The 13,761-nt window shown below is 57.5% G+C and overlaps 2 non-coding genes across 2 annotated transcripts; one reads left to right on the top strand and one right to left on the bottom strand.

Annotated features, from left to right (window-relative positions):
* Positions 1-9,585: 9,585 nt before the first annotated feature.
* On the top strand, positions 9,586-9,658 carry TRNAF-GAA (transfer RNA phenylalanine (anticodon GAA)). Its single transcript has one exon. It is a non-coding gene; the product is annotated as a tRNA-Phe (tRNA).
* Positions 9,659-10,643: 985 nt separating this feature from the next.
* TRNAR-UCG (transfer RNA arginine (anticodon UCG)) lies at positions 10,644-10,716 on the bottom strand. Its single transcript has one exon. It is a non-coding gene; the product is annotated as a tRNA-Arg (tRNA).
* Positions 10,717-13,761: the final 3,045 nt, after the last annotated feature.

Here is a 13,761-nt window from a genome sequence, read left to right on the forward strand (position 1 = left end):
CAGAGACACAGACAAGGTTTTCATCTTGAGGCTAGAAGACCAAAAACATCAAGACACTTGATTGTGACCTTGGAAAAGCCAAAAGACTACTCACTCTTGATCTTAGCTCACAGAGAGCCGAGCAGCGCTGCTGAGTTTCGGATGCTAGGCAGCCTCTCTTCCCCCACTGCTTTCTACTTCAGCAGAGGAGCTCCCAGACACTAACCAAACACCATTCACGAGGCTTTGATAACTAGGTAACTGCAGACTGAAAGGAGATGGTGAAACGGGGAGCAGCTTTTCCAGAGGAAACGCAGGGCCCCAGGCTGCAGTGACAGGGCTGCAGCCCAACCCCCAGCTCCCTGGGGTCTCACCCACATCCCAAGCAGCCAACTTCAGACAGTCCCCAACTTTCCCCAGCTCCAGCCCCCAAAGCTTCCGCAAGGCCAGATCTGAACACGGAGGCCCAAACGTCCCCAACCACCAGCCATGATCTCCCAAGCACACCCCAAACTCCCAGCTCCCAGCAGCCCCACAGTCTGCCCCCAGCCCTGACCCCCCACACACACCCCAAACTCCCAGCAGCCACACAGTCCCCCCCAGCCCTGACCCCCCACCACACCCCAAACTCCCAGCTGCCCCACAGTCCCTCCCCAGCCCTGACCCCCCACACACACCCCAAACTCCCAGCAGCCACACAGTCCCCCCCAGCCCTGACCCCCCCCATACCCCAAACTCCCAGCAGCCCCACAGTCCCCCCCAGCCCTGACCCCCCACCACACCCCAAACTCCCAGCTGCCCCACAGTCCCTCCCCAGCCCTGACCCCCCACACACACCCCAAACTCCCAGCAGCCACACAGTCCCCCCCAGCCCTGACCCCCCCCATACCCCAAACTCCCAGCTGCCCCACAGTCCCCATCCCCAGCCGCTCCCCCTCCAGCCTGGCTCTGACATCCCCGAGCCCCCCCAGGCTCCCCCTCCCCTCGCTCCCGGGCCCAGCCTGGGCTCCGAGCTCTGCAGCCGAGCTGCGCTCCGGGCCCCTCCTGCAGCTCCCGGCCCAGCCGCTCCCGGGCTCCGTGGCCCCGGTCCCGCAGGAGAGGCTGCTCCTTCCCACCCCGCCCGGGCCACTCGCCCCCCGCAGCCCCGGGCAGCCCCGCTCCGGCTGCGGGGAGCTCGGGAACGCCGCTCCCCCCCCCGCAGGGTGCAAACCAGGCAGCCGGCGCGGCCCCTCCCGGCAGGAGCGTGTCCGCCACACGCGTGTCCCCGCCCCCCGGGCCCTGCCCTCGGCCCCACCGCGCTGCCCCGCGGGCTGCAGGGCTGAAGCAGCCTCCACACTGTGCTCCCAGCCCCGGCCCCGCTGCCGGCACACAGGGGCGGGGGGTTGGGGGGGAGGCAGGAAGGGGCGACTCCTCCCCAGGCCTGGCCCTTCCCCCGCCCCTGGGCCCCTCGCAGGGGGGTTGGGTCATCTGGGGAAGCGGGGACCCCCCTCAGCCCAGAAGGGGCAGGAGAGGGGCTGGGGCTCCCCAGGGGAAAAGCAGGGGCAGGGGCTGGCGCTGCTGAACCATCAGCCCAAGGAGCCCCCGGCTGAGAATGCAGCGACCACGTGTCAGTTCAGCGCTGGAGCTGGGACCCAGCACGCGTGAATCACCTGCCTCTAAAGCGTCTAAATCTCCTGGGCACAGCTCACCAGGGCACAGCTTGGGAGCTGCACTGGGAATAGATCCTGTAGGAAACCCCCTCCTCCCACAGCAGAGTGAACCCAGAGCTTGATGGATGGAAACCATCCTCTGTTAGCTTGGGTTTCATTACAGCCCTGGCAATAATCCAGCTGCCTGCGTGTGTTCTGCACAGAAAAGAAGAACAAATTCTCTCCCTGTTCACCCTTCCACGGTGATTAAAGGAAGAACTAAACCCCAGCAGAGCCCTGCCCCACAGAGTCCCCTCCTGGAAGGCGAGAGATGTGCAGGGACTAGGGCTCCAGCTCAGGGTTGCCAGGTTTATAGAACTTTTGGTAATACCCAGAACGGGGCCAAGTCCTGCCCCTCCATCCCCCTCTGCCTAAGGTCTGGGGGGGAGTTTGGGTCCATGAGGTGCAGGTTCTGGGATGGGCAGGGGAGGCGGTGGCAGGCTCTGGGAGGGAGTTTGGGTACATGAGGTGCAGGTTCTGGGATGGGCAGCGGAGGTGGTGGCAGGCTCTGGGAGGGAATTTGGGTGCATGAGGTGCAGGCTGTGGGCTGGGGCAGGGGTTTCGGGGGGCAAGGGGGCACTGGCAGGCTCTGGGAGGGAGTTTGGGTGCAGGAGGGGGTACAAGCTCTGGGAGGGAATTTAGCTGCATGAGGTGCAGGCTCTGGGCTGGAGCAGAGGGTTGGGGTGCACGAGAGGCAGGGGGCAGACCCTGGGAGGGAGTTCGGGTGTGTGCAGTGTCTGGGCTGGGACAACCCCCTAAACCTGCTTTTAGCAATCAGAATAATTTAGTGTCACCTTATTTTTGCCTGCCCCAGTACAAAAGAAGAGGCTTTTGTGAGTTTCCTGACTCAGAGGATGAAAATGGAGGTTTGTCAGTCCGCAATGCTGTGAATCGTTGTCGAGCAGAACCCATTGTTGGCACTGGTAGTGTAGACACAGCCTCAGCCTCGGTGCTGGTGGGGGGGAAGTATTGTCTCTAGAGTCACCCAGGGTGGTGTGGGATTGTCCCAGGTTACTGGGTGGGGGCTTGAGCGGGTTCTGTGTTGTGTTGTTAAAAAGGATCCCCAAGATGTTGAACCCTGGGCCATGTTGCTGCCGACTCCAACTGGCAGAAGGGTCACAGAAAGAAGCAGGGGGAGGGGAGGAGCACCCATTAATTTATGCAATTATTCAGTGAGGCAGAGGCCTGGCAGGAAGGAACTACCTGTGCAAGCCCCCTTGGCAGAGAGGGGGATCTGGGATGTTCTCGGCACTGGTGATACAGCCCAGGGATGGGGCAGTAAATGGAGCGGTGAAGATTTGTGAGCTGGGAACTCCTCTCCCTGGGTATTTCCTCTGCAGGCCTGTTTCAGTGTCTCTCTTTGCTCTTTCCCTGTGTAACCCAGTGGTTCTCAAACTTTTTGAACTGGTGACCCCTTGCACAAAGCAAGGTGCCGAGTGCGACCCCACCCATCAATTCAAAACATGTTTTTTCACATTTAACGTTATTTTAAATGCTTAATTTATAACCCAATTCTTTAAAATGAGTTTAACTTTTCTCACCACTTTTAAATTCAGCCTAGAACACATTTCGATTGAATTATTGTTATAAGCAGAAAAGGGTTTTTAAAATAGTTACTGTTCAGTACTGGGGGTGTGAAGACATTTGTCAATATCACTTTTCACAGCAGACTTTGCTCCATTGCCACCCTCACTTCTGCTGCCTGCAGAGCTGGGCGGTTTGTGACCCCCCACATAATAACCTCACCCCCTCCCACGAGGGGCTGTAATCCCCCGTCTGAGAACTCCTGGGCTGCCCCCTTCCCGCTCTGGCTGGGACACTTGACCCCTGTCCCGTTCCCAGGGGGCTTGTGCTCTCTTGGAGCTGGATCGGCTGCTCCTGAGGGGAGCCAGAGCCGGGGCGGGGGGGGGGGGGGGGGAGATGTCAGTGAGGCCAGCAGCACTGGGAGCCACAGACACAGGGGGGCAGAGATGGGCTGAGGAGGGGCTACTTGAGAAGAGTCACTTCTCTGCCCACCCTCAGTGCTCCCCCCCTGCTCCCCCCATCCCCTGGGGCCTGCCTTAATTCAGACAGTCCCTTTCCCGTCATATCCCCAGCACATCAGTGATTGCGATAGCAGGGGGCAGGTTTTCTCTGGGGCACTGAGCTTTGCCAGGGGGTTGGTGGCTCCTTTCTTTCCTCACCCTGGAGTAAACTCAGCTTTTTATTCCATCCTTGATGTTTTATGGAATAAAAACAGCAGCATGAAGAAAGAAGTGGGCACCATGGGTCTCAGGGGAGGGGCAGAGAGGTGCAAGCAGTGGGCTGGGCTGGGCTGGGCAGGGGAGGGGCAGAGAGGTGCAAGCGGTGGGTTGGGCTGGGCTGGGGAGGTGCAGAGAGCTGTGGGTGGTGGGCAGTGCAGGTGAGGGGAGGGGAAGAGAGGTGCGAGTAGTAGGCAGAGCAGGTCTCAGGCGAGGGGCAGAGAGGCGTGGGTGGCAGGCAGGATGGGTGCACAGGAGGGGCAGAGAGGTGTGGGTGGTGAGCAAGACAGGGGACAAAGAAGTGTGGGTGGTGGGCAGAGCAGGTGTCAGGGGAGGGGCAGAGACGTGTGGGTGGCAGGCAGGACGGGTGTCATGGGAGGGGCAGAGAGGTGCGAGTAGTGGACAGTGCAGGTCTCAGGGGAGGGGCAGAGAGGTGTGAGTGGCAGGCAGGATGGGTGTCACAGGAGGGGCAGAGAGGTGTGGGTGGTGGACAGGACGGGACAAAGAGGTGTGGATGATGGGTGGAGCCGGTCTCAGGGGAGGGGCAGAGAGATGTGGGTGGTGGACAGGACAGGGGACAAAGAGGTGTGGGTGGTGGACAGGACAGGAGACAAAGAGGTGCAGGTGGTGGGCAGACTTTGGGGCAGAGGGTGTAGAGGCAAGAGCAGCAGGCAAGGAGGCCTCAGGGGAGGAGAGGAGCAAGCAAGAGGCGGACTAGCTTCTAGGGAGCTTCCAGCGCTCACGTCCAGCCTCCCCACATGCAAGAGTCATGGGCCACCTGTTCTCTGGGTCTTCACTAACCAAGTCCCTCCCCAAGCTGTATTGCTGGGAGAAGCCCTCCTGTTCACACAGCGCTATCTGCATCAGGATTAAGTTGATATAACTGCATTGCTTGGGGTGTGTGTGAATTTTTTACACCCCTGTGTAATGTAGTTACACCCACCAAATTTTGTAGCATAGACCTGTCCAAAGAATCACTCACACAAACCTTGGGAGTAAAACGTCACCTGCTCCTCTGCTTTACAGAATCCAAACACAAGCAAAGCTTGTCCAGCCCCTGTGGGGGTTGGCAGACAGTCAGGTGTGGGCAGATAGGCTGCTTTAAATAACAGCAGGCACCATGGCTTCGCTGGTTAAAGCACCTGCTCAGTAAACAGGAGATCCTGCGTTCAACTCACTGTGGTGCCTTGTTGACTGGTTGTTGGGGCACCTGGTATTGGCTACTGTCAGAAGACAAGATTCAGAGCTAGATGGGCCTTTGGTCTAGCCCAGTAGGGTTTATTCTTATGGTTTAAATAACACTCACAGGCACTGGTAATAGAGTTACTGAAAGTTTGGGAATTAGGAGGGGGTAGATCAGTGATCCAGTCCCCACACAGATGACCCCCTCCCTCTGGGACAGGGGCAGGTCTGAGCTCTCACCCAAATACTCATTGTGGCTGCCAGAATCTGTAAGCAGCTTGTTTAGTTTACGCCAAAGATTGAGTCTTGCTTTGCGCACCATGTGTGAGAATGAAAATCCTAAACTGCATTTTGAAATAATGAATGCAGCAGGACGTGTTATTGTCCCTGCCCCAAAGCAGACAGACCAATGGAGAAATGCCGTCAAGTCCAAGGTAATACTCCACTGCCATTTTACCTTTTTGGCTCGCTAAACTCCTTCTTATGTGCCCCGCCCAGGCTGTCCTCTGCCTCAGCTGCTGCTCCCGGCCTGCTCTAGAGTCAAACATGCAGGGCCCCCAGGGCAACAGAGGCTGGGACAGGGCAGCAGCCTGGGTTGGTCTGGGAAGATGCTGGGAGTTCTCGTTCCCTGAGAACCGGTCTGGCTCCCTTCTCAACAGCAAACAAATCAATTCCATGTCCCCTCCCCAGAAAAATCAGCCTAGAGCCAAGGGCAGCAGGGGACGATTCCCTCTAGTTCCCACCGAGGCAGGAGAGAACCCAGGGTGTTTCTAGCAGAGCTTATGGAACTGACCATATGGGGAAACCAGCCTTTAATAACAGGCAGTTCCAGTTTAAGCTTAGTGTTTTTAACAATTTGTACAACATTAAAAAACCCTTCAATCGTAGTGTCACCATCCATAAAATTGCTTCAGCCTTATAGGTTCCCAAGTGCACAAATAAACATCTCTTCAAATCCAAGGGAGTGAAGATCAGTCAATGTAAAGAGTCATCCCACATAAAAGAACCATGTTGTGGTACATACTGGCCCCATCATGTGGCCATCGCTTATCCCTCCTCTCTGTTAAAAGTTTTAGTATTTTGCACAGAAACTTTCTTCCCTCAGGAGAGACCTGGGAACCAGGGCTGCCAGCCAGACAAACACCTTTAAGAGGAGGCGTAATCTGTCAAAAAATGATCTCCCTCCTTCAGTTCAGTGACACCCTGAAATGTTACTTATCAGGGCAGAGCCGGAGGATTTAAAGCAGCTACAACAAACACCTGTGTAGCTGTGGGAAGGCTCAGGGTGCAGAGGGATGGGGCAGCTCAGGGCAGCCTGCCTTGCCATTAGTGGGGGGCAGGCACTAGGACCCTGGGGCAGCAGACAGCAGTTCTGCCCAGAATCCCTCTACTCCAGCAGCAGGAGCAGGCAGGGGACAGGCACACACTGCTTTTTGTCAGGCAGGGACACAGCACTGCAGGGGGGAACAAGTGGCAGGCAGAGGCCAGGGCCAGGGGAAGAGACCCAGCTCCAAATATTGCTGCAGCAGGGCCCCCAGCCGTGAATGTTCTTGGAGCCCGAGCACCACACATGTATATAACCTGCCGCCTATGACCACAAGCCGACACAAGGTCCCACTGAGATTTGAACTCAGATTATAGGATTCAGAGTGCTGAGTGCTGCCCATTACACCATGGGACCAGCTTGTGCTTCCTTCTCTGCATATCGGTGACCCTCATGGGGCTGGCTTGTGTAAGGGGGCTCTTGGCCCTTTACTAAAACTTAGTGTGTGTGTGTGTGGGGGGGGGGGTTGGTTGGCTAGTTCCCAGCACTAATAGAAGGGGGAAGGATCAATGGGAAATCAGGACCCTGAGACTGACAGTCCCCAGGGACAATGGGGAGAGGCCAAAGCTCCGTTAGCTGCACTGACAGGCCAGGCAGTGTAATGAGGGAGTCACCAGGCCAGGGGGTCCCATCCTCCATGTGAGCTGGAACTGCCTGGGCGAGAGTGGGGCAGAGCTAAGGAGAGAGCAGGAGCCCGAGAAGAGCCGGGGAGCAGAGCTGTGCAGGTGTAGTGCCAGAAACTGCTGCATGTAGGAATTTGCAACCTGTAGCAGTTACTGATACCTGAGGTTGTTCTTATTTGCTGACTTGTCCTAATTGGCTAAAACTTGACAGTGGTTTCTCTAGCAAAGGCCAGTCCCTGGCCCCTTGGTCCAGACATCCTCCTTCATATCAGGCTAGGGTGACCAGATGTCAAAGATGAAATATCGGGACGCGGGGGGTGGAGCAAAAAAAAGCCAGAGGGCCCCCCCGCCGCCAAGCGGCAGTGGCACAGCCCCATCTCCAACCAACTCTCGGCTCCAACCCCCGCTACATCCCCAGCTCCCCCACCCCCTCGCTCTTGGGCCCAGCCTGGGCTCCAAGCTCTGCAGCCGAGCCATGATCCGGGCCCCTCCTGCAGCTCCCGGGCAAGGGGTGAACCAGGCAGCTCCCAGCAGGAGCGTGTCCACCCCACGTGTGTCTCCACCACCCGCCCACCTGGGCCCTGCCTGCTCCGTGCTGCCCCCAGCCCCACTGCGCTGCCCCACAGGCTGCAGGGCTGGAGCAGCTTCTGCACTGCGCTCCTGGCCATGGCCATGGCCCGTGTGCAAACCTGGGAGGAAGGAAGAATGCCGCGTGCTTGGGGAAGAGGCAGGGCCAGGGCGAGGATTTGGGGAGGGATCCAATGGGGCAGTGAGGGGGTGGGGCTGGGGGCAGGGGCAGAGTCAGGGCCGGGATTTAGGAAGGGATCCAATGGGGGAATGAGGGGGCAGAGTTGCGGGGTGGGGTAAGTATCCCTCCAGACTATGCCTGTGTGCTGGAGAAGAGGACAAAGTTATTTGTTTGTCCAGGGTCCCAACCAAACATCAGTCGGGACACGGAACAAACAAGCAAATATCAGGACAGTCCCGATAAAATCGGGACGTCTGGTCACCCTACATCAGCTTCAAGTTGAGAATCATTTCCCACTCCTGCTCTGTGGGAGGGGAGACTTTTAAATGCGCTCTCTGTGCGACTGCACATGGCTAAGCAAGGAGAACAAACCCCAAATCCCTCCTGTGCTTTGGGAGCCAGGTTTGCGGTGGGAATTCTGTAGTTCAGATGACTACACACCTGGTCATTGTGATTCTTTACCAGTTTCTCTGGCCTTGGGGGATTTGTTTCACTGGTGGCTGAGTGGTTAAGATGTGGGAGTGGAAAGCAATAGGTTTTCTCTGCACAGGTTTGAATCCTGCTCACAGCGAGGCCTGTGTTTTAGCCAGTCTATCACCTGGGCAACACCTCTGTACAACCCCCTGAGACACACTCAATTCTCTCCCCCCCCCCAAGTAAATCCTGTTCTGCTCCTTTCATAGAGATCCCGGGGGCACCACCTCACACTGTGTCCCTGAGAGGTCAGGCAAATTCTCAGCACCTGAAGTCTCTGCCACTCACCTGGTGCCCCATAGATCAGCCATAACCCTGGTTCTGCTCTTCTCTCTAGAGTACGAAAGGAGCCAAGTCAGCGACTCCATGGGAGCTATGGGGCTGCAGAACCAACAGAGGAAAAAATAGGTGTTCAGGACTCACTGGCAGCCAGCTCCTCCCCTGCACACTACAGGCCTTGCTGACAAGCTCCTCCTCTTCCCCTTCAGCTACTCCCACCTGCCAGTGATCAGTGGGGTTCAGGAGGCACTGGGTGGGGAGGGGAAGGAGCAGGGACGGGAAGAGGTGGGGGTGGGAGAGGAATGGGGCAGGAAGTTGCAGGATGGGAAGAGATGGGACAGGGGTGGGGACTTGGGGGGTGGGGCCCGGGGACGAAAGGGGGGATTTGTCCCGGACCCCAGACCCCTCTAGGGCCAGCCCTGAAGGAAAACGCTGACTATGACAGTGACAATACAACTGACCAGCATTGCGGGGGAGGCTGAGGGAGATCCACACCCATCAGGTCTCTTCTCTCCCCCACGGTGAGCCAGACACTGCTCTCTCCTGGCTCTCACTCTAGCAGCTGGACGCCAAGGAGCCATTTCCCCACAGAAAGTGCATTGAGTGCCCCTGTGGTGCTGGGGGCGGGGGGAGGGCTGGCGCTGTTGCTGGCTGTGGGGCTGGCCAGGGGGTTGATGTCTGCACAGACTCTCAGCTGCCAGGCCAGAGGGGGCACTTGGGACCTTACCAGACTGGCTCAGTGAAGATGCGGGGTTGACAGAGCAATACAGACGCTCTCCAGAGCACAGAGCAGCATCTGCCCATGGAGCCAGGCAATGAGCATTTCCCACGGCCTGGAGCCGAGGGGGAGGCGGCAGCTGCTGTTCCAGCTGCTCGGGGACAGGCCCTGTCAGCGAACAGCCACTTCTTACTCACCACAGCTAACGGTGCCGGGTTCCTCTGGTGGGGGTATGAAGCAGCCGTTTGTTTTCCTGTCCTTTTTGTGTGCAGCTGCTGACAAAAACATCCCAGACAGAGAAGCAACAGGCCAAAAGGCTGTTTTGCAGCTACCAAAGTAGCTCAGTTGGGAGAGCATTAGACTGAAGATCTAAAGGTCCTTGGTTCAATCCCAGGCTTTGGCAGGCCCTTTCATTCTTCTTTGTGCAGAGGTGGCTTGTTTTCTGGGAGCACAGCAGTGCTTGCACCCAAGATAAGTTACTGATCTTGGGCTCTGCAGTAGGAAAACATTGAATGGGCTTCTGCCCCTAGTTGGCCCACCTGACCTTTAATGATGAGAACTGTCTTTCCCAACATGGTAGGAAGAAAGTGAAACAGGATAGCCCTCAGGAATGGTGCCAGAGGGCTGCTAGCCAGGGACTGGGGATGAAAACTCCTCTATGCAGCTGAGCAATGGCAGTACCAGGAAGGGGCATCTGTAAAAGTGACCCTACACACCTCTTCTCCTCTGGGCACCTAGAGCAGAGGCAGCTGGTGCTTTCGGCTCCAAGGGAAGGCTTAAATGCCACAGAGCAACTGAGGTCAGGGCTAGAGGAGGGCAGGACCATGCCTATGTGTGGCCTTCAGACAGGCACAAAAACACTCAGCCAGCCTGCTCCCTGCCATGCCAAACACCCACTGAAGGTCACCAGCATGCATGCGGGGTGGCTGCTGATGCTCTGTGGCCAACATCACAAGATGGTAGGAAAGCAGGGCCAGCCCCCATGGTGGGGCCTCTGACTGGTCCCACTCAAGGTGCTCACTTTTGCAGTGGGGCAGGAGATTTTTCCCCAAGAGGCTTTTTCCCAGCTGCGGAGAAGCAGAGAAACACCCAGGATCCGAAGATGCTATGTAGCAAACCCCCTCAAACACAGGGACTGGTGCACATTTGGAAGAGGGAAACTGCTCTACATACTAGCCCGGGCAGCCGCCCATTTTCTTTGGCAAGTCAGGAATGGCAAAGGCTAGACCAGAAGCACCTGGGACTTCTGCCCCAGCCTTTGTGACACCCAACCCCCAACTCCTTCCCAGGGCTCTAGCTGAAGCCAGACACTGGCCTGAGCAGCCAAGAAGAGGTTCCAGCCCTGAAGGAAGCAGGACTTTTAGCCCAAAGGTAAAACTGGACAAGCACAACCACGAAGGGACTTGAACCCTCAATCCCCTGATCCGAAGTCAGATGCCTTATCCATTAGGCCACGTGGTCACAGAAGAAAAGGCCCTCCAGGCACTTCTTTGGAAAAGACAAACACTGATACAACTGACAAAGTGGGGATCAACCCACCGAAGCTCATGCTCCAATATGTCTGTTAATCTATAAGGTGCAACATGACTCTTTTGCAGACACTGTGTTTCTCAGATCAGCTACTGAGAGGGGCCGAGTCTCTCTGAGCACAAGAAATTGAGTTCCCAGTGAGATGTGAGACTTAATTCTCTGGAGCCGGGTGCAGGGCTTTGGCAGGGGGTCTCAGGCATGGGGGATTATGGTGCAGCGGATGGACTGGCTGTCTAGGTGTGGAGATTTAATCTCACTGAGGAGGAGGAATCCTGTTGATAGGCAGTGTCCAGGACCGGTGCAACCACTAGGCAAACTAGTTGGCCGCCTAGGGTGCCAAGTGGTTGGGGGCACCAAAAAGCACACTCAGAGGAGGAAGTACAGTGGAGGTGAGCTGGGGCAGGGGGCTGGGGGGAGGTGCGGGGGGAGAGCTGCCTGCAGCAAGATATCGGGGGATGTGTGTGCAGGTGAACCGCTCCCTGTCCCAGCTCAACCCTGCTCCATCTTCTCCCCTGAGCCCGCCACCCCTACTCTAATTCTCCTCCCCTCCCAGGCTGGCTGCACTAAACAGCTGATTGGCACCACAAGCCTGGGAGGCAGAAGTGGAGCAGTGCCGGCATGCTCAGGGGAGAAGGTGGAGCAGTGGGGAGCTGGGGTGGGGAGCTGCTGCAGCGGGGGTGCCTGGCTCTTCCCCATGGCCCCTGCCCCTGCTCTGCCCCGGTCCCGCCCTCCTGCCCCTGCACTTACTGCATGGTAAGTGGAGTGACCCAGCCCCAGCCTGGTCCACTCCCCTGGTTCCCAGCCATGCAGCCAGTGAGTGCTGTGGGGCGGTTCCCCCCTCCCCCCCAAACTTGGGAGCCAGGGGAGTTCTGTGGCCCTGGGTCTCTCATCCCTCCATCCCCTCCCCTGCCCCCAATATCCCTCTTGAGCTCTGTGGGGCTGGTTCTCTCTCCCTGCCCCTGTGCTTCCCCCTGCACAGCATGTCCTGGGAGTGACTCAGTTTCCCTGGACCAACATCTCACCACTCCACACATCTCTTCTGTTCCCCACCTCCCTCCACCCCACCCCGTTTTCCCTGCACTCCAGGCTGGGTCTCTGCCAACCCCCTCTCCTCTCCTCCTGACCCCAATATCTCCTGCCCCTATGGGTCTATGGGGCTGGGTCTCTCCCTCCTCTCATCCCCTCCCCCAATATCTCCTGCTCCTATGGGTCTATGAGGCTGGGTCTCTCCCTCCCCCATTCTCCCCTCATCCCCTCCCCCAATATCTCCCTGCCCCAGGCTGTTACGTGCTATGATGTGTGCTGGGGCTGTGACGTGCTGGGGCCAGGGCTGGGTTTTTGCTGCCCCAAGCGGTGGGGAAAGAACAACAACCCACGATCGCAATCGGTGGCAGCTCCACTGCGCTGTCTTTTTCTTCGGCGGCAATTCGGTGGCAGGTCCTTCCCTCCGAGAGGGACCGAGGGACCCACTGCCGAATTGCTGCCGAAGAGCCCGACGTGCCGCCCCTTTCCCTTGGCCGCCCCAAGCACCTGCTTGCTGAGCTGGTGCCTGGAGCCGGCCCTGGCTGGGGCTGTGACGTGCGCTGGGGCTGTGACGTATTGTGACCTGCTCACTCCCCAAGGGCAACTCACTCCCTTGAAACCAGCAGGACAGAAGGTGTCATGTGTCCGTAGGCAGGGTTATGCAGATGAGCAGTGTCTGGCGGCAGTAGGGAGAGCAGCGAGATGAACCGAAGGAGCCGGGCAGAGAGAATTCTCTGTGTGTGGACAGAATCCGGTGTGGGGAGTTCGTGTGGGGAGTGCCTGCACCGGAGTCACTTCAGGGCAGTGATTGCCACTGAGCTACGTAGTGACAAAAGGTGTGTGAATGGGGTGTGGTGCCTGGCTGGGAGCAGCTTATGGTGATAAGAAAAGGGGTGGGAGCAAGAGGTCCTGTCCTAGCAGGGGGCGTATATCCTGAGAGGGTGTTTTGTGGGTGCAAGTAGGTTTGGGGGCTTCTTGCAATGACAAGGGGTGTCTGCAGCTAGAACCCTTCTAACCCCACTAGTTTTCTCTGTATTGAGGGGGGCAGATTCTGTGATGTCACAGTCCCTGGGAGAGGATTTTGAATCATAACTCCAAAGTGGGAAAACAATTCCCCCAACTCCTGCTCAATCTCCACTAGGAGGCTGGGCTGGGATCTTTAGGGAGGGAAGCACAGGGAAAAACAGTCTCCCCTATGGAGCCCAGGAGTCCTGGATCCCAGTCCCCCTGCTCTAGACCCCCTCCACTTCCAGAGCCAAGCATAGAACCCAGGGGTCCTGGTGTCCAGCCCCTCCCTGCTCTGACCACTAAACCCCACTGCCCTCCCAGGGTGGTGCAGGGGTCACTGGGTCTGTGTCCCAGCTCTGCTAAGGGCCTTGACTGATTTTCCCAAAGTGCTTCCTTCTGAATCTAGCCGACGAAGTGGGAATTCACGCACGAAAGCTCATGCTCCAATATGTCTGTTGGTCTATAAGGTGCCACAGGACTCTTTGCTGCTTTTACAGGTCCAGCGCATCTGCCACCCCTGCCCGGTCACTGCCCACCCCCGTGTGGGGGCACCAGCACTGTGCCGAGTAGTGATGGACAATTGTCCAGGCTGGCCCAGGGGAGACATGTGTATGTCCCTGCTGCCCTCTGCTGAGCCCTGCTCTGTGTGTGTGTGTGTGTGTCTGTGACACTGTATCAGTGTGTTGCTGGGCTAACCAGTAGGAAATGGCTTTGCAGGATTTTTGTATTCTGCAGCAAGTGACTGACACACACACACAAAGGGACTCACACAATCCCAAGAACACTCACACACAACACACCCAGAGGGACATGTTAGTCCAACTCCCAAAGAGAGAAACAATCACACCCCCAGCCACACTCACAATAACCCCCCACACACACCATAACATTCACAGTTGTGCTCAGAGACACAACTGCACGCAGTTCACTCCCACTGCTCCAAAT

Source organism: Gopherus flavomarginatus (genome assembly GCF_025201925.1).
Source record: "Gopherus flavomarginatus isolate rGopFla2 chromosome 13 unlocalized genomic scaffold, rGopFla2.mat.asm SUPER_13_unloc_2, whole genome shotgun sequence".
Taxonomy (NCBI): Eukaryota; Metazoa; Chordata; order Testudines; family Testudinidae; genus Gopherus; species Gopherus flavomarginatus.